This window comes from Podarcis bocagei, assembly GCF_964188305.1.
Source record: "Podarcis bocagei genome assembly, chromosome: 3".
In the NCBI taxonomy this organism is placed as follows: Eukaryota; Metazoa; Chordata; class Lepidosauria; order Squamata; family Lacertidae; genus Podarcis; species Podarcis bocagei.
This window is the reverse complement of record NC_138127.1, coordinates 68,516,869-68,542,090: the sequence shown is the minus strand read 5'-3', so window position 1 is coordinate 68,542,090 and position 25,222 is coordinate 68,516,869.

The following is a 25,222-nucleotide window of genomic DNA, read 5'->3' as shown; positions in this document are numbered from 1 at the left end:
TTACCTTCCCACCCCTATTTTATGTTGTTATCTCAATGTATATCATGCTATGGCCACACGGCTAATGCAATAAAATTGAAATTGATTGAAACATTTTATATTATCTTTTAGCCTTCGGATTTTTAATTTCTGGGATAGGAGAGCATTTTCTTTATGTCTCTTGATACCTAATTTTGGTAGTACATAAAATATTCACATCATTTTACAATCTGCAACAATATTGTGAGGTAGACAAACATGATTCCCATATTGTGTATGCACAGCTGAGACAAGGAGTGTATAGTATGCCCAAGATGTGAGTCCAAGGTGTGATTTCCAGGAAAGAGCTACTCATGATCATGTAGAAACTGAGGGATCTTGTAAGGAAATATGAGAAGGAAAGAAGCAAATAACAACAGGTGTGGGGAACCTGTGGTCCTCCAGAGGGTACTGGACTACAATTCCTATCATTCCTGACTATTGGCCATATTAGCTGTAGTTGATGGGGGTTGTAGTGAAGCAGCATCTGGAGAACAGGTTCCCCACACCTGATGTTATCCGGTCCTTCTCTTTCAATTTTTCCTCGCAATATTCCCCTGAAGTAGATTAGGCTGAGAGATATTGACTGGCCCAAGGTCATCCAGTCCAACACCAACCTTTAAACCACAATGGTTAGACAACATTCACTTAGGAGTAAGCACCATTACATCCAACGTAGAGTACTTCTGATTGCCTAGGACTGCACTATAACCCTATAAATGTCATTCTGAGATTTCCAAATTCCTCTAGTCCACCAATTTATGGCGCTCCTAAAGATTCTTCATTCAGACAAAAGGGCTGCCCACCCCCCACCCCCAGCAACCAGTGATTTGGCCCCTCAAGCAGGACTTGAAAACCATAGCTACCCAGGGCATATGCTCTCTCAATCTGGAGGTTGCATATAACCAGCATGGGTGGCATTCAACCAAGTCTTACTTAGAGTAGACCCATAAAAATGCACGAACCTGTCCAAGTTAGGTCCATTAATTTCATTTCGTCTACTCTAAGTAAAACTTGATTGACTACCCACCCTACTACTAGAAATCATTGACAGACCTATCCTCCATGGATTTGTCGAAAGAAAAACTTTCTTGTAGCACCAGCATCAATGGGAAGATTGGCTTACTGCTGTTCATCTGCAAAGATAATGGAAGCAAGCTTGAAAACAGCATGTTCATTTACCTAGCAACAAAGTGCACAATACCTCAAAGCCACGTTCCTCATATTGATTCCGATCCTTGCATTAAACCTGTTCCCATATTGTTACCAATACATACTGCGCTGGGTATCATTAAGCACAGTATTAACTGAACCACAGACTGATGCGTTTGTTATTTCCCCCTTCTACAATAACTATCATGACCGGCAAGATTCTCCGCAGAAACGCCCGCACACCATTTCGGTTTATGTAAAAGGCTCTTTTGAGAAGAAATGTGCAAAAGGGATGATGAACTTGCTAATAGGCAACAACTCAAAGCCTGAGAATGGAAGGAAAAAATGTTGACAGCATGAGTAGTCAGCATATTGATCTCTGCTATTAAAACTGTATATGGCTTAGCCTTTTGTATCTAACAGCTAGCAGCAATTTGCGCATCACTAGCTGAACTGACAGTTGACTTATTAAGAATGAAAACACACATTTATTAGACCCTATGGATCTCCCCAACAGCAAGACGAGGGCTGATTAGAAAGAATTCTGGGTCTTCCTTGTTAAGAGTGCAAATAGAAGTTTCTGTGGAACTTCTGAATGAGATAGGTACTCCACTGGGAGAGGAAGGCCAACAGCTAGTGCTATGGTAATGATCTTTTGAGTGAAGTGCTGAGCAGCTGGTTCGTGTGTGATTACAATCATTTGATTGCTCAGTCCTTGATAAGCCTCTGCCCCAATGTGGGGATGGTCTCCATTGAAAAATATCACATTGGAATTGTCAGCTGCTATGAAATGTATGCCTATGGTGAAAATTCAGATAAATGTGTCATCACTCAATATCAGTTCAAGCCACCTTACATGTCTGGATTGTTCAGAGTTGTGCTAGGTGAAAAAAGAAAGTGGGAGGGAAGGGTATGTTAGTGAAATCAATAACTGAAGTAGCACTAAGATGGAAATAAATGGAATGAACTGATGGAAAGATTTGATGCTCTAAGAACTGGTGGCTAAAGACAATTATAATTGCCTTACTTGTATGTTAGGTATGTTAGGGCTGGTGTAGGCCTTTGGAGGGCCAGGCCCATAGTAGTGTAATTAGGGAAGCTGAAGGCAACTCTTGAGATGGAAATAAAAACCTGTTAGATAGCCTGTGTTGTAATTGTATAGCAAAGCCATTGTTTCAAAGCAGTATCAAGCTAGAATGTCTGTCATAGCTTTGGAAACAGACCAGCAGGGACCAGAACACTGTCAGCTGCTCCACTGGCACCAGCTTAGAAACTGGATCAGGATATTGGCTCTGAGCCTAATGTGTCAGTTTGCATTTCTTAGTGCAGAAAGTATTGATCTGATGTGTAGAGATCTTTCCTATTCTACTTAATTCAAGAGGATTCTGGATGCTTCTCTGTGTGAAAGAAACAAGCAGAAGGTTCCTGATGTTTGGGTTATTCCTTCTGAGAAGCTGAGTACAGCTAGCTTAAACTGGTTCAGTTATCTCTTCTTCAAGGTGTAGTGGTTAAGAGTGGTAGACCTGAATCTGGTGAACTGGGTTCGCGTCTACACTCCTCCACATGCAGCTGCTGGATGATGGGCTAGTCACACTTCTTTGAAGTCTCTCAGACCCACTCACCTCACAGAGTGTTTGTTGTGGGGGAGGAAGGGAAAGGAGAATATTAGCCGCTTTGAGACTCCTTCGGGTAGTGATAAAGCGGGATATCAAATCCAAACTCTTCTTCTTCTCTTCAAGGTCATGCTGACTATAATAGTGAGGCCAGAAGGAGCCTGGGTTTCACTCTCTCTTTCTATCTCTTTTCCTGCTGGTGTGGTGTTCTGTATGTAGTGTTAAGGTTTTAGACTTACTGTAAGTTTAAGTCTGCTGCAACTGGACTTCATATGGATAGTGCCAATCTTGAATTGGATTTGTGACCATTATGCTCATTTGCCTTCAGTAGCAGTAAAGCTCTGCTGGATGAAATGCCCCTGCTCTATTTTTGGGAATCCTGCAACGTGTTTAAATTTTTACTCTGCTAACTACTATACATTGGAATCTACTCTGGATCAATATTGAGTAGAATTTCAATGACATAATGTGGGTGACCAGGGCCCTCTAAATCTGAGGGTGGCAGGCAGGAGCTCACTGAGCTGGGGCACATGGGCTCATAGAACCAGAGTCAAAGCCTTCCCTGCCACCTTCGCTTGGGCCCGAGGAACTGAATGCCTGCCATGCTACTTAACCAGTCCATCAGTGCAGGGAGCGTATCAGGAAGGAGGCTGTGGAATGAAAGAGAAGTGCTCGTCTTCAGGTGAGAGGGTTGGCCTCTTAAGGATTTGAAGTTCTCAAAACAAAAGGTGGGGTAGAGCAATAAGAGAAACAGACTGGAGGCAGAAACTCCAAAGGCCTTAGTTCATACTCAGCCCTTCTTGGAGCTTGCCTGGACCTGTGTGCACCACCTTGGGACTAGAACAGGACAATGTCCAGTCAAGTGGGTTTTCCACACTCAGTGGTGATGCACAGCAGATAAAGATCATGCTAGTCAACATGATCATCATTATAGTGCCTAATGTAGCATGGTGAACGAGGGAACAAATTCAAAACGGAGATACGATGACTACAGTATAAGCAGGGTTGAAGTACTACCAATACTACTAAACTCTATTCCCCGCTTCCTCCCAAAGTAGTGAAGGGTGACAAACACCAAAGTGGTAAAACATTATGATTAAAAATAAAATAGAATATTTAAAACCGTGGTTCCCAAGCTTAACCCCCCACTGGGCCACCTGAAAATTACTGAGGGTCATTGTGGACAACCTATTGGTTATTCTGTGAGTTATTTAGCAATTGTAGCGTGGAGTGCTAGATGCTGAAGTGTTTTTTTTAAATGGAATTCAAATTATAATACAATAAAATACAATAAGAAATAAAGGAAGCAATAAAAATATAATTGAAAATCAATATGAATACTTTAATGTGATGGATGTGCCTGCTGGGCTAAACAAATTTATTTGACATTTGCTGTAATTTATGCCAGCCAACTTCCACTCTGAGCCACTCTTTCTTATGCATGTGTTTTCCCTTAGTTTCTCCTGCTCTTTCTCGCTGCTTGCTTCATTTCCATGACTCTTTCCTCAGGGGCTTTGTCTCCCTTGTTTTACTGCTTAGGACCTTCCGCCATCTTGCTGCCAGCCCCACCTTTATTCCTTTGAGGAATTATTCATTTGATTTATACACTACTGAAGGAGCTCAGGCTGGCGTACAGAGGCACAATGGAAGAACAAAGGAAACATATTCTAAAACAGCTTAAACATTCTAAAGACAATTACAAGTCCTCCCTCTGTCACTTCCAATGTACCTCATACCATTCTTCACACACACGGCTCAGCCAATCTGCAGAGCTGCCACCATGGAACCCCTAAATGAACCTCGTGGACCACTGGTGGTCTACAAGCCACACTTTGGAAACCCCTCATTTAAAACATTTGAAAACTATTTAAAACATCTAAAAACATGTAAAACAGTCACATACTCCCACAGCTGGGAGCTTGATGGAAAAGCAACCATTAAGTGTTCTCTGAACAACTGAGAAAGGTTCTGTTGCTTTCTAGATCAACTTACTAGGGTTAACCTTGCTGTAGATATAGGGTTTATTTTTTATTTTAAAAAATTAATTGTCTATTGTCAATAAAAATTATTTATTGTCTCTCAGCAATGGATGTTACAGCAATATAATAATAACTTAAATGACAGCAACCACAAATAATGACGATAAACATCAGAACTGAGATAAAACAACAGGAGAAAGGTGAAAATGAAATAGCTTTAAAAGCTGGGCATGCTACCTGGACAACAGCGTCTCCAGATAGTATCCAAATATCATAATTAGGGACTGATGGGGAAGTAAAAGGTCAAGGTGAGAGAGTTCCACAGATGAGGTATCACTACCAAAAAGGCCTGTCTCCAGTCACTTCACTGTAGAGGGTGGGATATTCTGAACAAGGCCTGTGATGATGATCTTAAAGACATTTGGGAGTAGGTTGGACAGTTTTAGTGGACAGTTGGATCAAAATGTATTGTAGGGAGCCATAGCAAGGCAATTTTTTATTTATACCTTTAATACTGTATATACTGTAGAATGTCAACCAGTACTCTTGCAGTTCACAAAGTTTTGCTGAAGGGCAGAGTATCAATATTTTAATTAAATGTAAATACTTTCTTTGATGAACCCACATAGCTCACTGGGTAGGATGTCTTCAGAGAATCACTCGCAGCGTTCCCCTTCCTGGGACACGAGTTCAAGTTCCGCCCAGGGAGGAAAAACTCTTTATGTGGAAGGTCTGTTGGTCAGTGGTAGAACACACACTTTGCATTCAGAAGGTCCCAGGTTCAATCCCTGGCATCTCCAGATAGCAGCGTAAGACTTCTGTCTAAAATCCAGGAGGGCCACAGCAAGCCAGCATTGACAACACTGAGATAGACAGGACCGTGCTCTGGCTCAGTTAAGGCAGTTTCCTAGGTTCCTGGCAGGTAATGACATTTTTATTTTAGCAGACTTTTACCTGCCAGCTATACGATGATGTTTTATTTAGAGCTATGTTTTATCTTTGGTTGCTGCCTTCATATTTGACTCTGGTCTTCATGCGATTATTTTTTATTTATTGAAAGTATTGTAAAATGCAGCATGCTTTTAATTTGTTGAAAGCCACTCTGAGTGAACACTAGAAGGATGTGATAGAAATCTCTCTCTCTCCCCCCCCACCCACCCAAAATAAAAAGCTTCCTGTGTAATTTTAGGCACAGTAAAAAATAGGCAAGTGTATTGGAAACCAAAAATGCGGAGGCAGACTCTCAAGAAAATACTTAAAATGCCAAGATTTATTGAAAACTATGACTTGCCTGGTGTAGTTGTAATGCCATGTTTTGCAAATGTATCGCCTTGATTTGCAATGTGCAAAAGCACATTGTTTTGCTTCCTGTTTGTACCACTGTTCCAATCATGCAGTCCCTAAAAAGCTTAGGTGATCATCCCCAAATGACTTTTCAGCAAAGACAGCATTGAATATATGACTAACAAGTATGCTGCTGTTCAGTGCAGACAGTGTTAATCCATCAGATTAGCTCAGGCAACACGGAATCTCATTCAGTTAAGACGGGACACCTGGATGCTCATCCTCAAAGTAGCAACACAGCAAAATAACAGCAGAGCCCCAGTCCACGCTCACAATCGGCTTTGGGCCTTTGGATTTGTGACTTGAAGCAGCTGGATTATTCAGTGTAGCAGAGTCAGTGCGAGTACCTGCTACCTCTGAGATAACAACAAGACCTGTAAACAGAGATCTGCAGACTGATCTACTGTTTATGGGTTCTTCACATCATGTTTTCAACCTCATCTTTTTAAAATGTTGTTTTTACAGAAGAAATCACAGGGAGTCTTGACATCTTAATATGTTTTGCATCTTGATATTAGTTTGGAGTTTAGGTCATGACAGTAAAATGCAATGTTTAGATGAAGGATACTGTACAAGCAGCTGACAACCTGATCCTACACTTGTTCCTGAGATGCACAAGCCCCACCGAAAGCAATAGGCCTCCCTGCCATGAGATATGCATTAGAGCAGGCTTCCTCAAATTCGGCCCTCCAGATGTTTTGAGACTACAGTTCCCATCATCCCTGACCACTGGTCCTGCTAGCTAGGGATCATGGGAGTTGTAGGCCAAAAACACCTGGAGGGCCGAGTTTGAGGAAGCCTGCATTAGAGTGAGGGTTAAGGATGGTACATTTGTGTTCTCTGCATTTTATATCAGCATAAAACTAAATCAGAGTCACTTTATCTTGAAAGAAGGCATCAAAAGATTCAATTTTTTAAAAATCCCATGGACAAAAGTTCTATATGTGGAGCATGGGCAACAAGCAAAATGAAAGAAAGCAAAGACAAGGCTTTTGGAACTGATGGAGATGAAAGTGTAAGAAGACTGGGACAGAGTCAGCTCCAGAACTGCAGTACTCCGTCTGCATTCGGCTGTTTGTGTGTATCCAGCAGATCCAAAGTTGCCTCCTCTCCCTGCTTCCTTTTGCTCTCTTCGCCACCAGAATTTCCATTATTCACAGTCTGAGAATGGAGGTGGAGACTTCCATGGCCTCTATGAGCAGGCCTTCTGCTCCATCCACAAATCTCCTTTGCCACCACTAGTAGATTACAAGATCTGCACTATCCTATGGCCCCCTGGCCTTCCCAGAGAATTATGGCCTTAATAAATGAATAAACAAATGAATGAATGAACAAGCTTCGTGAGTACTCTGAATGAATGAATAAATGAATATGAGCCAGAGGAAGCTGCCGGGACAAATCAAATTAAAGGAGAGGAAAAAGTGGAAGGATTATAATCAACTGAATAGGCACAAGCCAGAGAGCAGTGCCGAATTGTTGAAAATGTTGACCTCGACAGACGCTGGCTTTTACTTCAGGCTCTGCCCCAGAGCCTTTAATGTCTCTACAGCAGAAAGCATTTATCATGCATCTTTCATTGGTTCCTTTGCAAAGACAATTAGACAGAAAACCTTTCAGATTCTCTCTCCCCCTCCCCCAAGCGTGTTTTCCTGCCTTCACTACCACTAGTGTAAGTGATGGACTATTTTTGGTATAGCTCTTAGGACACATTTCAGGCTATTCATCTATCTCTTCTTAATGGTTTAGGAAAGAGAATCTTGTCAATGGAAAGGAGATATTATTGAGTTTCTAGATGAGCTTTGCGGGAGTTACTTTTATCCTCAAATCTCTCTCTCTTAAAAGCTGTACCTAGTTATTGTGCTGAAATGCTGAGTTTCAGCCGTTTCAAAATGCGTTTTAAGCATTGCACATGAAAAAGATATTAAGCAATATTTCGTCTTTGCCCATGAATCCCATAGAGTTTGCTTTTGAGGCAGGAGGATTAAAAATAGTTTTAATAAGTTTTTAGCAAGTACTCCATAAAACAGACTGATTTTAAAATATAAAAGATATAGCTAGGGTACTGCAGACTGAAACAAAGCTGAAGATCATTGGGTTGAAGTCTCTAGAATGAGAACCCAGTTTCCATATGCAAACTTTACAAGTCTGCTGGCATTTGAGGGAAATCAGGGACTTACCTAAGGCCAACCATCGAGGGCCAGTTGCCACTCTTCATTTTGAACCTGGGAATAGATATCCACTTCCAAGCGCAAAATATGCAATTCTTGCATCAGCTGAGATTATAATTATGATTGTTATTATCATTGCTTTTTATCTGGGGGGGGGGGAGACGCAGGGGTACGCATACCGCCAAACATTTTGTGAATCTAAGTGTGGCCTCATTGAGCGGCAGTATTTTAGTATGATTAGGAAAATGAGAGTACCCCTAATTTTTTATTAAAGCACTGGTTATTATGTATTGTACCCACACTTCACCAGCAAGTCGCAGGGTGGGTTACAACAATTTAAAATTCAGTATTAAAAACAGCTGAAAACAACAGCACATGCACATCTAAATTGCACTTTTATTTGGCAAATATATCCATGCCATGGCTGGGAAAGGAACATCTCCCTTGCTCTGCATAGTCTGCTGGTGTCATTCATAAGAACATCAGAAGGGCTCTGCAGGATCAGACCAAAGGCCGATTGAGTCCAGAATTGTGTTCTCACAGTAGCCAACTAGATGCCCGTGGGAAGCCAAAAAGTGCCTCATGACATAGCCAAGAGCATACCTGCCAACAAGAGGTGGCAGTGACTATAGCAGGAGGTGAATTTATCTCTTGGGGACAATGTGGCAAAAAGAAGTGAATTAATCTTCACTTTTAGCTTAATACACTTTTCCCAGCATGACTCAAAGGAGCCACTAATGGAGCATAAGGCAGAAGATTAAAAACATACATTGTTTCATATATATTTTTTTAAAAAATACCCAGAACTGTTGGCATTTTCTCTTGAACTTTGACAAAAAACCCCCCATAACCTTTCAATTACACTTATATGATCTACTTAAATAACTGCATGCTCGGTATGACAATGTCTATTGTGAAGATTCTTAAAATTTTTTTTCCCATTGGAAGGAGTCCCAGTCCTCTTAGCAAATGGATTTCAAAAAAAGATTTTTAAATTGCCTGATCAGTTTGAAATAAAAACTATCAATTCTTCTTCATATCATGAGGGAAAGCATTGGATCCTTGTCTCTCATGGTTATTCAAGGTGTTTTATGTTGTGTGAATAGATTTTTTTTTATAAGACACATTTCAAGTATTCCAAACACTTCATCACCACAGACCCCAACAAACAGATTAGTAACATCCAAACCTTTCTTTGTGATGGTTCTCATGGGTACAGAGTACCAGCACCTCTTACTTTGCTGCTCATAGCAGCCATTTTGTGCTGGAACCAACAACAAATTTACCAATATATGGGTACTGGCGCCTCATTATTTTTTTGAACAACAAAAAAATACTGGTAATATTATTCTTCTATTGCAAATATGCAGACTGAGAGAACAGAGGCTTTAGGCTTACGCAAGACCATCAGTGAATTTAAGACTTAGGCGAGATAAGTTTAAACCAGAGATTTCCTGGCTAATGGCGAGGGTGGCCAGTGAAAAAGAGGACAGGGCTCTTGCACCTTTAGTAATTGTGGAGATTTTAATTACTTAAAGGTGTAGGAGCCCCATTCTCTTTTTCACATGGTTATCCCATTAACACACTTTACTTCATATATTTCTTAGATGAACTTCCAGCTGAACAAGTTTTTAAAGAAATTTGTTTTGAGAACAAAATATTCAATCTCCCTGAGATTCAGAATGAAATTATAACAGGCCTTTTGATGGCTGCATGCAGATTCTTCTATTATTCTTATTCTTATTCTTATTAAAAATTAAGAGTGCACATATGCATATCTACTCACAAGTAAATCCCACTAAGTTCAGTGTGACTTACTTTTAGGTTTTTGTTTATTAAGTTCAATAAGGTTTTCTTCCAGGTAAGTAGTGGATTGCAGCCTGAATTTCTTAATAGCTTCTTTAAAAATAGAGCTGATTCTTCTAGCTTAAATCACAGATGCCAGTGAATGCTAATGTCAATCTGTGAATTGCTTGTATTTGTAAAATTACTTGTATTGTTATATACTGACAAACTATTCAAATACACAGCTTAAGAAAAAATTGCTGGGTGAGCAGGTTAATTCTTTTACTGACATTTCTTTCCCCATCAATTTTTCCCACCTATGGGCATTAAATTGTTGCCTAATTACATATTATCAAAACTGCACATTGCCAGTTTTTGCTCCGCACATAAAAACTAGCAGAGACAAGCCATTGAAAAATGTACCTTGCACGTCACCCTAAACTGAAGCCAAGAGCACTAAGTAAATCAGTGGGATTTAAAGTGCTTAACTTCTTTATGTTGTTTGTCTAACTTAAATACACTTCTGGTTCTCCCCAAAGCTCAGAGTGGCTTAGGTGTGATTCCTGGGCACTTTTCCCCATCCAGGCAGCTTACAAGGTCATAGCTGCTTAGCTTTTTGTGGTGGAAATGTGCCATATAATTTCATCCCACACTCTGGGCAACTTTAAAATGTCAGTACTCTTATAATGTCAAATGATATGCCTTGTCTTAGATTTTACACCTGCGAGGCGAGTCTCTCTCTCTCTCTCTCTCTCTCTCTCTCTCTCTCTCTCTCTCTCTCTCCTGATGCTTTTTCAGAAATAATATCAACACAGCCCAGATTATGTAGAACACAGTCCAGTGAACCACAGCTGGGTGTGGGGTGGAGCAGAGGAAGAATGAGAATAGACATGATGATTGGATTAACCAGGCCACAAGTATATCAATTCACAGCTTCTCCACCAGATTTGGCATGGCATGGGGCAGAGGGTTTCACTACCACTACCTGTTTGGTCACTGCCTGTGGTACTTTCCAGCCCACAGGAGAAATGCCAATTTAAGGCAGCAGAAAGTCATCCACAGTCACTTATCTGACTAGCTTGGTAGCATGGCTAGGGTGACCACTCACACAACACAAAAAAGGATAAAAAATGGCATAAAATTTGCACATGCTAACATTTATTGTATACATGCAAATTTAGATACTGGGCAGTATCCATTGATGTTGTTCCATTTGTGTGTTAAGATCCCCAGGGGCTTCCCAACAATAAAGACACAACTGGCACGGAATTTAGTTATAGGTTATTGGTATAATTTTGGCCACAACTTTATTGATTACAGATAGTGAGTTGTTTGTTTAGGCATTGGTTCCTGATTAGCTGCACCTGACCTCAGCAGGACAGCGCTGACGACTGGACCCCACCATATCGTCAGTACAGGTAAACACCGTGGAGGAGCACTGGTACAGTCACGTGACTCAAGCTCACCCCAAAATGCTCCCAGGGACTCTTGCGTGGCCCTTCCCCCCGAAAGGGGTCGACAAAAGCATGGCGAGTCCCTGGATTCTGTTAATGGAATACCTGTTGCGTATTGGAGGGGCCAGGTTCTCCGACTTCCCCTCCAGACCACCTTGAACCAATGCCTAACCGCCAAACCTTACAAAGTTGTGATGATTTGCTACGCGGCAGGCGAAACCCAAGTGGCATCAGCCAATTAGCCAAATGGGAAAATTCCTACTGGGCCCCTGCCCCAACAGCAGACGACTCACGACGGCATAGCAAGGTCATAGCAAGACCCTAGATATAGGGAGGGTGGGTGGGCAATCTGGTGCACGAAGTGAAAGCAGGAAGCTCGATGCTAAAGGTCCCTCGGTTAATACACAAAAAATCCCATTGGCCAGTCTGCCCAGCAACTGAGGGACCACCAATCGGGTTTTTGTGGCTATCCAGTCGCTTCCACCCACACAACAATGAGGTCAGTCCTGATGATCTCACCGCAACACGTGCCCTCTGTGAGGAGGACCCGATTAGTGCAAGGCCTTCAGGTGTTCAATGTAACTTCCCCTCCATTTCCTCTCCCTGTGCACCCCATAAATCTATTCTGGGGTCTCCCCCAACCCTCTGAAGCAGATTTAGAGAGGGTGTATCGAGAGAGAAGAGGGAGAAAAAGTTCCATTGTGTAAATGGAAGGCCTTGCAATAATGGAACTGCCTAGTAGGATACCATGCAACTACTACAACTTACAGTGGTGCCTCGCAAGACGAAATTAATTCGTTCCGCAAGTTTTTTCTTCTTGCGAGTTTTTCGTCTTGCGATGCACGGTTTCCCATAGGAATGCATTGAAAATCAATTAATGCGTTCCTAGGGAAACCGACTTCAGACCAGGTCCGGGGACAGTCTGTCCCCCGACCTCTTCTGAAGGCTGGGGGAGGGGGACAAGGGCTTTTCTTCCCACCCCCAGCATTTTAAAAAACCCCGGGACAGCGGAGGGGTTCTCCGCTGTCCGGGGCGATTTAAAAGCCCCTGGGAATGCAGGCAGGGGGGACAAAGACTTTTGCCCCCCGCCAGCCTTCAGAAGAGGTCCTGGAGGCCCAGGCTTCGCGGACCTCTCCGCCAGCAGCGGCAGCGCTGCCGCTGCTGGTGGAGAGTGGCCGGCATGCCGAAGCCTGCGCGCGCTGACATCAGCGCGCCCAGGCTTCACGGACCTCTCCGCCAGCAGCGGCAGCGCTGCCGCTGCTGGCGGAGAGTGGCTGGCATGCCGAAGCCTGCGCGCGCTGACATCAGCGCGCCCAGGCTTCGCGGACCTCTCCGCCAGCAGCGGCAGCGCTGCCGCTGCTGGCGGAAAATGCTGGCGCTGGGGAGCAAAGCCTTTCGGCCCCCGCCAGCCTTCCTGGACCTCTTCTGAAGGCCGGAGGGGGGGGGAAGGCTTTGCTCCCCACCGCTAGCATTTAAAAGAGGTCCCCGGAGATTTCCCTATGGGCTTTCGTCTTGCGAAGCAAGCCCATAGGGAAATTCGTTTTGCGAAGCGCCTCCAAAACGGAAAACCCTTTCGTCTAGCGGGTTTTCCGTCTTGCAAGGCGTTCGTCTTGCGGGGTACCACTGTAACTGGAATGACAGTACATCTCACCATAGTGGGGAGGATGGTGACCAAGCAGCCTGTATTATGGCTGCTGAGTTGGCTGTTCAGGTGCTGAATGTTGATGGGTAACTTCAAGGCCTCTGCTCTCCCTAGGATTCTTTGAGCAGATCCACACTGTGCATTTTAAGTGCATTCAACATACATTGGAAACACATGACTTTCTCCAAAGAATCCTGGGGCCTGCAGTTTCCCATTTCTTGTAGCAAAAAGAATTTTAAAAATCTAACAATTTTGTTATGGCTTAAGTAGGGTTGCCATAAAATTCCTGACACCCGCAAAACCACCAAAATTGTCGAGCTTTTTTGGGGGAAACCTCCCCCCCCCAAATAGTGATTTTAAGCTTTTTCAAAGCGTACATCTGGGTTTTCCCTAACATCCCTTGATGCCATTTTTACACCTGAAAACCAGGACATGCCACTGATGTATGGCAAGCCTAGGCATAAATTTTCATGGGCTCATCCGAGGCAGGATGTGAAATCTTTGTTGACAGGTATATGAAGGAGAAAATGGCAAGGTGTGAGTTGAACAGCAATGGGATGTCAGTAAATGGCAATTAGAAAATAATATTTACTTTATCCAAATTAATTTCAATAATTTGCAAGATAAGACCTTCTCTCACTCTCTCTCTCTGTGTGTATTAAAAAAAAAATCTTCTGTTTTCCCCACTCCTAAGAAATGTTACAAACCATTATGGCTATATTCTACCTCCACTGCTGGAGACAATATGGTTCCAGTTATTGGAAACTGCAGGAGGGGAGAGTGCTGTTGTGGGTGGGTCCTGCTTGCATGCATCTCTTAGGATTCTGGTTGACCAGTGTGAAAACAGCTTGTTGGGGATAACATGATCTGCTGGCCTGGTCCAGCAAGCCTTTCTTAGGTTAATTTTGCTCACATTGCCATTTGTCACAAGTTTCCTCACCCAAATTCAACTTGGGCCCCTTCTGACATTATTTTATTACTGTGGGAACTGCTGAAACGATACATTCCCCTCCTGTGTCGTTTCAGTAACACTGAATCTGGGTCACATAGGAAGACCTCATAATGAAGCTCTTTCCCTTGACAATCTGGCTAGTCCTACCACAAGGCAAAGGGAGGCAGGCGCCTTAAGCTGCTGATCTGGGGTGTCACGAAAGGGCAGCAAATGATGAGATATTCAATTTGTCATCATTTGCTTTTATTCCCAGAGGGAGGTGCTTGGGATTTCCTGCCTTTTGTGCCAAAGTAACTTGGCCAATTTAATGTTCAAAAGGATTCATTTATCTGCCTTATCTCTACTGCTATTTATCAATGCATTTTCATTTGGTCCATTTTACATCTATCTCTTGAACTATGCCCTTAAGATAAGAGCATCACAAAACTAGTGCAGGTTCCAGAGCTGTGATATAGTTGACAATCTCATCAATCACTGCAGTTATAGATTGCCAACATCTATTCATTCTTTTAAAACAAGATTATTATTTTTTGTAGTCATCAACCCCCCAAATTGCTTTCATGTATAACTTACTTTTAAAAGTTTGGTTGGAACAATATACATTTTGTAAATCATTTTAAGACATTAATCTCTTCCAATGAAATGGAGAGTTTTATCAATATTGTCAGTATGCCGGTATACTGAACCTTTCCTCAGTTATGTTTTAAATATATGCCCTTCTGAGTTTTCATTTGCTTCCAGAAAGAGCACCAGGCTCATTTCTGAAAACAAAGTTGGTGTGCCCTACTGAGACCCTCCTTTGAGCTCTAATCATCTGGACTTCACTAGGTAATGGCTGTGCATTTCTTTGGAGAGCCAAAGCCACAGAAGCTTAAGGAGTTCCCGATCTGCCTTGAGACACCTTGTTAATGGGATGATCCGACATAGATACATGAGAACCTTCCTTGAATCAACCTGATTCACCTTGTAATGTGGGGTTCAAACAGAGCCTATGCACACTCCTAGTACATTCCCAGCTTTCATCCCTAGCTAATGAAACAACTTCCAGATACCAACCTCCATTCATTCACACAAATTGTATGATGTTTATATATAAACGAAGTATCATAGCAATGGATGCCTCTCATATTGCTTACCGCCATATAGCTCTTAAGGGCACGAGGGACTTCTTCATGCTTACAAGCTGGCAGGTTATAGCTGAAGTGGTTGCTTGTATTCCACCTGAATGCAAGCGGAGCAAAAGTATGTGCAGCGTGGGATGGCGCATAAGCCTTGTGAGATCTGCTCTTCTGCCAAGGATTCAGAAATCTTTGGAACTGATGTGGATGACAATAAATACCTGTCTGTTGGATGTCTCATTTAGACAACCTCATCCTTCACAACTAATCTGGCCACTTGAAACTTGGTCATCTTCTATCAATCCTCCATCTTCGTACTTCTCATCTTCCTTAGAATAAGAAGGCATTCAGTTCACGTAGGCATGCCTTTATGATTTTAAAAAGAATATTCTCAGCCTATCTACTCCAGGTGCTGACTGCAGATGCTAGAATTGTAGGCATGTGCTATTTTTTAGGGTAACGTTTTACTGCATCAGACAATGCCGCCAGATGTGTTGCAAATTTTGTTTGATGGCTGGCTTTTTCTTGTCTTTATTTACAACCAGGTCCCTTAAGAATAACAGGCTCATTCTTTTGTGGTCTATTAATACTCTCTCTCTCTCTCTCTCTCTCTCTCTCTCTCTCTGTGTGTGTGTGTGTGTGTTTAATGCTGCAATCTGAGGGTGATTAGTTAAGACTGTACTCATGTCCCACAATTGTCATCCACATTACGGTTGGGTGTGTTTTTTAAAAACGTGAATGTATATTTTCCTAAATACTTGTATAAAATGGATGTTGAATGTAGGGGGAATGTCAGCATAGAATGATAACATTTAGTCTGTTTAAATGGAAATTTGGGCAGCTGCTTTCATTATATTTAACAATAGAATTCTCCTGCATGAAGGCTGCTGGGTCGTGGTACATTGCTGCATGTTCTTGCAATTGCACATTCATACATGAGAGCCTCCCAGTTATGCTGCAGTCAACAAAGATTAGTTTGGATGTTGTAAACCAAGTGAAGATACAAAAGGCAAAGTTTATGTTTTAGTTTGTGTTGCAGATTTTTTCCTTTTTTTTTGGGTGGGGGGAACTTTCCCCACTACTTTCCAAATGTTTCAGTGATATGTTTTGGTAATGTTGCTGCCATATTGTTGGTTCTTAGCAGCTGGGGTGACTTGTATTGCAGTATTATTTACTTTATTTATTTTGATATTCTTATGCTCTCAAGGCAGTTCACTGAAATAACATAAGGACAAATACATATGGGTATATATCTTACACATAAAATATTAAAACTAAAATAGCAGCATAGAATGACTCAAACCACACCAGGCATCCATGGGAAACATAATATAAAACACACTTTAAAAAATATAGTGCAGCTTCATTAATTAAAAGCCAGTTGGAACCAAGAGTTCTTTTAAGGCCCATTTATAAACTGCGAAAGAAGCGATGAAACCCAAGTTCTTCAAGGAAAACACTTGGGTGATTTAAAAGGCCTCCAATCAGCAGTACTATTCAACTGCAAAATGACGACTGTATGAGCAAGTGCTCCAGCCATTTACAAGCCTTGTTCACTTAGAATCATAGAATTGTAGAGTTGGAAGGGACCCCAAGGGACATCTCGACTAACCCCCTGTGATGCAGGAATCTCAACACGCGATCCCCCATCCAGTCTGAATCCATACCAGACACTGTCTTAGCTTTGCAAATGTGCTAGCAATTTTATTAGTCCACCACTTGTAAGATGCTCAAACTACCAGACCATTTTTTTCCTTTAAGAAAATATGTAGTCAGTTTGCATTTGGGGGACATCTGTGATGTACTCTTATATTTTGTTGCAGTTCAACAGTACCTCCTAGAGTTTCTGCAGTCATGGCACTCTTGGGGGAAGTTTGCAATGGGCAGACATTCTGGCTTTATTCTCCAATAAACATTCTGAGGCTAATTCTTTTTTTGACAATACCAAAACCTGTTAGAACGGGCCACCTCTTTTATAATATAAGTGCAGAGTCATTTGAAAAGTGGTCTAACCTCTAAATAAATGGCTGACCACATAAATGAAGTGTATTTCATCATTGTTCAATGCAAAGGTGCTCTGCCTGAGAACCTCTGAAAGAAACTCTTAATGTGCTCTGAAATCCTTGTGTTTGCCCTAATAGCTAACATTTGTGTGTTCAGACCCAGAACTCTCCCCCCTAAATAAATTCATACTTGACTAAAATTTTTGGTTTGTTTTTTGGCAGAATTTAGGCCACAACTTTATTGATTACAGAAAGTGACTGGTTGCATAGGCTCTGGTTCGACTAGCTCCCTGCACCCTTGCAGGTAGCGCTGACCCAGGGTACCAGCATAGGTCAGCCAAGGGTGAACACCTGGATAAGCGGAAAGCCAGGCATGGGCTAACTCTGCCACCCAAATGTCCCCCTGGACTCAGGCACGGGCACAATGCCCTCACAGGGGTTGACCAAACCATCGAGTCCCTGGATTCCTTTAATGGAATACCCTTCACATAGGGATGGTGAGAGTGTTCTCCCATCCCTATCATCTGAACCAGAGTCTATCTGCAACCTTACAAGTTGTGACGATTTGCTACGTGGCAGGCAAAACCCAAATGGCAACAGCCAATCAGCCAAGTGGGGAAAATTCCTGCTGTGCCCCTGTCCCAACAACAGACAACACACGACGGCATAGCAAGGTCAAGTGCAAAAGCCCTAAAAGTAGAGAGAGGTGGGCGGTGTTCCAAATGCATGCGCTGAAAGAGGAAGCTCTGGGTCACGTGCATGGGTATATATAGGTCCCTCAAACCGTTTAGACTGTGTTCTATTGGCCAGATTGCTCCCAGCTTTGAGGGACCTACCAATCGGGTGTTGTGGCTGACCAATTGTACCCACCCACAACACAGGGTGTCAGTTGTCCAGGTCTCACCGCAACATGTGCCCTCTTTAAGGGAGGACCTGATATAACATTAGAATGACTTTCCTATTTTATTTGCAAGTCTCTGTGTGTCACTCTTGCCTTTCCTTTTCTCCACCTTTTCCCTCCTTTTCCACCTTCCCTGTTTGCTAGATTGCATCAATATTAAGCTCCCTGTGGTGTTATAAAAATATTTCACAAGGTTTTGTTAAATTCTGTGTCCACCAGGCTTTGAGGAAACAATTCCAAATATCCCCTCTTTATTTGTTTTCCTTCTTTGACCTGGGCTGAGGAGTCCTGGGTAAAAGAGTAGACTCACGCGTCAGCAGTCATCCTGCTGGGCTGGCAACATATTATAATTCATTTTGGGGGGAGGAAACTTTATATAAAAAGGTGGTTTCCCAGTAAGGACCCCCCCCCTTTTAAAAAAGGTCTCCTGATGTCTCTTCTGTATGCCAATCATTCCTTTCTGTCGCTTTTCTTGCATGCCTTCATTTAATCATCACTTCTCTAAATTAAAAAGCCCCGACCTTTTAAATCTTTCTTTATATGGGCACATTTTCCATGTCTATAACCCATCCCCTAGTGTATCTCTGAACCCCCTCTATTTCCATGATAGTGTGATCATAATTAAGCTCAGCCTTCCATGTATAACAATGATTAATATAATAAGCTATAATGCTGTCAGTCTTCTCCCATGAGTGGTTACTGTTAATTTAAATCTCCAGCTTTAGAAAGCACAGCATTGTACAGATGGGTCTATAAATGAAAGGGGGGGAAAATCAAAGCACCCAAAACTGAACAACCTATCCTAGCACTAATGAAATTGAGAACCTTCCTGTTTACTTCAATTAATTTGGGACGGCAACCAAAGAAAAAAGCAACCCTTGATGCCCTAGTTGAGTGGAAAAGAACAACCAAAATTCCTCCACAAACAAGAAGCTTGCTCTTGATATACATATGATAAAAAAGTGAATTAAAAAATCTGCTTTTAATTCTATACTGTTATAATTTAGCATTGTGTGAATGAGTCCTTTCTTCTCTGGTCCAACAGCAAGGAAGAGACTGAAAGCTTTCATTTCCATTTTAACTAATCACAGTTTAGTGTTCTCACAGACAAACAGTGATTAGTCACAACCGTGGTTTACTGAAACAAGTCAACTTCAAATCTGCCTTTTTTCAAAAAACCATAGTTAAGATTAACCCCAGTAAGGATTTGGAATTGTGGCTAACTGAATATAGAAGTGCATGCTTCTACTCATCCTCTTTGCAGACACACCAGAGTAGGAGAAAAGGGGGAATGTGCTACCCTGAGCCATGCCTGGGTTCATTCATATAAAGGAAAACCAAAGTTTAGTGTTGTCACAGACACCACAAACTCATTGATGGTGCCCATCAATTCTTAGCTGCTTCCTTCCCTCGGGCCAAAAGGTTGAAGTAAAGTGGCAGTGAGTCCCCATAATTGTTTCAGGAGCTAATCCCTGAAGTATCTTGGATTCAAAGGGAGAGGCATTACTCTTCCTATCAATACGACTATTTTGGGGTGGGGTGGGGGGAAGAAATGGGACTATCAAGAGTCTCCACCCTGAGCAGTGCCACATCTTGAATGTCAGGACGGCATCCTTATTGATATAAAGGGAGAGGAGACCATCTTTGAGAGAGAAGTGTGCTCCCTCTCTTTCTCTCTCACACACCCATCTGATGGGAAAAAGCATTTTTCATACCAGGGACAAAAATGCTTGCAAAACATGTCCTCCATAATGCCTCAGCCCTAGGGAAAGCAACCTTATTAAAAATGAGCAAAGGGTGCCTTTAGAAGTGAGGACGCATTAATGTTGTTTTCCTTTCCCTTCCTCCCTAAGGGCCGTTTGGCCTGAACGGAAAGGAGGCATCCCTCTGTTAGGCAGGGACAGCTTTACAATAGAGATGTTTTGATATCTGCCATTAAGCCGTGTCACATATTTCGTTCCGTGTTGAACAGGTGTTAATCTGCTTTCAGGAAAAAAAGTGGAGTGTTTGGCTTTGCTCCTAATCAGAGCCATAGGCAGTCATGAAGCAATTCCAGCAGTTTCCTCAGTAAATTGGTTATGAATATTTAAGGAGGAAAGGCAGCCCTTTTCTTTTACTTTTGCCGCAACCCAGGCCAAAGCACGCCTCCCTTGGTAGTGCAAATATCCCCACCTCCTTTTAAACAAAGCCGCATCAGGAAAGTGTCTCGCTCATATTTTGCTGTTTAAATAGGCACTAAATTCTGAACGGGAAGAGAGTCCATTTAGCATGTTCTTGTATGTAAGCTGTGGTCATATAGCAAGCTGCCGACAGAAAATGGGAGTGGGATGTTGCCTCTAGCTGGTGAGGGGAAGCCATATATAATGGATTGCCTCAATTCTCATGAAGGCACAAAAGCAGAAAAGAAACAGTTTGTGCAGAGTGATGGCTGCGCAGCCATTTTAAGAGGAGAGTGAAAATTTTAGAGAGGTGTGTTGGCAAGGGTCACAGGCCTGCTCTTGGATACATTCAATATTTATTTTTTTTAGAAAAAGGAATGCATTTTAAGAGCGCCTGTTGAGATTGCTATTTCCCATCCCTTTATTTTTTTAAAAAAACATTTATTATATAAATTTAGTTAAAATGACTTAATTTTTTAAAAATATTTTTTTTAAATTTTTTTTTAAAATTGTGGACACAACATAAAAATGAACATAAAAAGACAAAAAAAATCAGAGAACAGAGTGGTACAATAGGTTTACACAGCAGTATATCTGTCAGGGGCTGGGCAGAGGAGGAGGTGTGGTGGAGACCGCCTCCCCATCCTGACCCTTCCAGGGGGGGAGAAAGAGGAAAGCAGTATAGATTTACAACAGTGGTTTGTGGGAGGTTGCAGCTCAGAGGCAGATGAGGGGGAAAGTTGGGAAGTAATGGGAGAGGGGGAGCAGGCAGAGCTGGAGCAGCAGCTGGCTGACACATCGTCACTAGAAAGCATTCCAGACCCACCATCTCCCAGAACCTGGCAAGCCTTAAAAGTAGGAGAGCAAAGAGCTCAAAGACAGAGGGCACTTAGCCAGCACCCAAAGAGGAAATGATGATGATGAATGTGGAAGTGGGAGAGAAGGGGGAGGTTGGAGGTTCATTCGGGACAACGCCGTTACAGTGGTACCTCAGGTTAAGCACTTAATTTGTTCTGGAGGTCCGTTCTTAACCTGAAACTATTCTTAGCCTGAGGTACCACTTTAGCTAATGGGGCCTCCTGCTGCCGCCGCACTGCTGCTGCACGATTTCTGTTCTCATCCTGAAGCAAAGTTCTTAACCCGAGGTACTATTTCTGGGTTAGTGGAGTCTGTAACCTGAAGCGCCTGTAACCCGAGGTACCACTGTATACAAGAGGCTGGGTTCTATAGCCTCTCTCTGTAAAGTTTGAAGTTAAAAGGGACTGTGAGAAACTTTCCCTTGTCTTTATACTTTCATGGGCAAGCAGCCGGGGGGCTGTGGACAGCATCCTGACAATATCTAGTAACAGTCTTCAGTTCTGTATTCATATTTGTTTCACTTTCCAGCATCACTTCTGTACCGTTCTTTCAGATGGATGGCCAAGATGATCTGCAATTTAGTCTGCCTCCCACAAGAGTTTCAAAATGTGTTGATGGTCCTTCTGTTCATTTGCGTAGGCCATGAGGCATGTTACCTGCCACTCCCATAGGTGAGTGAATCATGTGCCTCAAGTTTTCAGCAATTGCTTTCTTTTTTGATTACACATAAGATGCCTTCAATCCAGCTTCTTGCATGTGCAACTGCTGTGTGTGTGTCTAGCCTAGGCTTGATAATGGGTGAAAACACTGAAGCAGCTGATTGGGAATGGAGGTGGGAAGCAGTGGAGGGAGCTAAATCCAGCAGCAAATTCCTTTTCCTGAACAATTGGTTAAGACCACATCTACACCATACATTTAAAGCAGTACCATGCCCAAAAGAATCCTGGGAATTGTAGTTTGCTAAGAGAGCTCTTTTGGAGACTCCTATTCCCTTCACAGCTACAGAGTGATTTAACAATCAATCCCTCGTTCTAGGGAACTCTGCAGATGTACTGTTTTAAAGTGGTATAATAGTTCTTTAAATGTAGCAGATGATGCTTCTATGCCATTGCTGATTATTTGATTGGCAATATCCATAGGGAGGACTGGTCGCCAGATTTGATGTGGAACTGTACGCACAGCAGCCATTTGCCAGTGTGCTCCATCATACAGCTGGGCATACGTATGTGGAAGCCTGCTGTGTTTATAGGCAGATTCGTGGCCACATGATATAAGTAATTCTGAGGAGAACTGCACCTTAAAAAAATGGGAAAGGGAGCACATGACTGCCTAACCCTTCCCAATTGGCTCCCTAGGGGGGTGGGGAAAGTTGCAAATGTTAGGGGTAACAGATAGAAGCATATGTAAGCCACAAGCACACATGTTTGTAAAAAAATTGGGGAGAGGAAATCAAGGAGAGGGAAAAGTACTGTATTCTAGGAGAAAGGCATTATGAATAAACTGAGGAGTCAGAAAGAGCGGAATTGGCAGGCACCCAGTAGGAGGTCACAGCAGTTAAAAAACAAACAAATCAAGTTATGGATAAGAGGGCTAGGAACCAGAGTAGATAGGAAGTGGATGCGCAATTTTTTGAAAATGAAGGAGCGGAAATTACTTGGTTGTATAGGGAAAAGATTTTGTTTCCTTCCAAAAAAAACTCCCATAGAAACAGCACAGTTACCATTTGTTCTGTCTCACTCTGTTATACACTAGTCTCTCTATCCAGTATGATTCTGGATGGGATGTCCTACTTCTATTTTTCCAGGACACCATAATTGTCGTGATGCAGGAGGTGGGTCCAATGCATAGAAGATGCCAGGAATAAGTCTGTGGCTACCACTGTAGGATGAGAATTCAGGCATCTCTCACTGAGGTAGCAATGGACACGTTCCACTTAAGAACTTTGAAAGCAGTTAACTCTTTAAAATCAATCTTACCCACCTGAAAATTCTATTTGTTTCTAAAATTTGTGATCTATATTCTTATTAGATCACATATCCGCATGCATATAGCCCTGGTAGATTGTATGCCTTCACGTCTCCTCAGCGACAAATTTTAAAGTCCCCGCGGCACAATTTTTGGCATTTCACAGCTTGCTAGAACTCATTCTATAAATGAGTTGGTTGGTACCACTGGCTGTGACATTGTGAGAAAATAGAGTACCCATTAAAGAGATAGTTGGTTACTGATACTGTTGGTCTCTGTGTCGGCCTACAATTTTGTATCAGCTTCCACTTGACCTTTGCTGCCACAGTTGCTTTAGCGACATCAAAGCTATCTTCAGTTGCACATTTAAAGTACCAAAGGTCTCTGTTGTTTTAATGAAAAACCATCTCAGCATGAATTTTAGTAGGCCACCATGTGACACATCAGATGCATAAACTGGACAGCAAAGGTGTTGGCGTACATTTAGAAGAGACTACTGGATCTGGCATTTTGTTCAGTATCCTCTTCTCAGAGTGGCCAAGAGGATGCTTATGGGAAGCCCACAAGAGCACTCTCCTCTCCTGAGGTAACTTGTATTTAATCAGGAGCATACTGTCAGCAGCATAGGTCCAGGCTACAGGTGGGTGTTTTACAAGGGATGAGTAAAGCTACAATCTTATACCCACCTTGTTTGGAGCAGTCTCACTGACTTAATTAAGTCAATGCTAAATAAACATTATTTAGTACATGTTAGCAAACATGTAGGATCAGGCTGTGCAGTCTTCACATCTTCACATCTCACCTTGTAAAACAGACATTCCCTCTCCCACTAGACTCGTACCTTGATTCATAGGCAGTTCTAATGCATTTGCTGTACTCGGTGCACCTGAAGACACACATTTCTTGCTTACCAAAACTCCTGCCACAAAACAAGGGTGCTTATTGCTCTCCTGGGTTGTTTTAGGGTGCCACTTGGCTCTTCCTAGATCAGCAGGTGTCCATTTGGCTTCAGTTTGTTGAGCAGCGTTTTCCGTGAAAGTGTACAGAATGCTGGTACGCTGCCTCGAGCATGGAGGGAGAGGTGGGAAATGAATTTTTCAAAACAAGCGACACATAAATACATTCTGAATGCTCTGTGCCAAGGCTGCTCAGGTCTTTCCCATAGCAATGGAGCAGGTACATCGCAAATGTGACATGCTTGCAATGCTCTTCAAAATTCAGGCTCTCAGCACATCTGTTCTAACCCAGTGGATGCATCTAAGGGCCTGTAATGGAAGCCACAGTGATTCTGACATGTGTAATATTTTGTTGGGCAAACAATGCCACGTTTGGTTTTCAGACTCTCCTAAGACAACAAATTAATGAGGATCACCATGTTTATTAACAGGGATTCCTCTGGTTTTCCCATTGTATTAGCAGAAACATCTAGCGTTAGGGGTAGGGAATCATATCCAGCTGATTTTTAGGGTCCTTTCTGCACACAGCCTTGTGGGCTATGTTTGACATGTGGGTGGGGCCACCCACCTGTCAATCACCTAGCTTCACAATTATGTCATGTCTGTGTGGTTTGGCCCGGGTAGTTTTAAATCAAATTACATGGGCCAAAAAGGTCCGCAGTGCTTTCTAAGCACACAAGAACCGGCTGATTTTCCTACATATAGCTCCTAGTATACTTTAGATTCTAAGTTAAACTAGAATCAATACATAATAAAAGACAACAGCCCTTGTCTTACAGGTGCACAGTTCATGAGATCTACTGCTCAGGTCTCTTTTATACAAGCCAGTATCACTTGATGTCTCCTTATGTCTACCTTTCCAAAGCAGCTGCACTTCAGATGGTTTGGATTTTCACCCAGCTGGGGGTGGGGTAGGGGGTGGGGCTGGTTTTTCCCTGTACCAGCATAGATATTATTATAGTCCCAAGCAGTGTGAGTGGAGAGAGTCTAGATCCTGGCAGAAGCACTTGGCAGTAACTCTTCCAGCATGAAATACGAGGCTTGCTTCTCTGGGGTCACCTCTGCTGTTGTGTTGGAAACGTCACTAGCGAGGAAAGCAGCATCCTGCTTGCAGCTCTACACTGGATGGGGTGGGGCCTCAAGAAATCAGGAAGG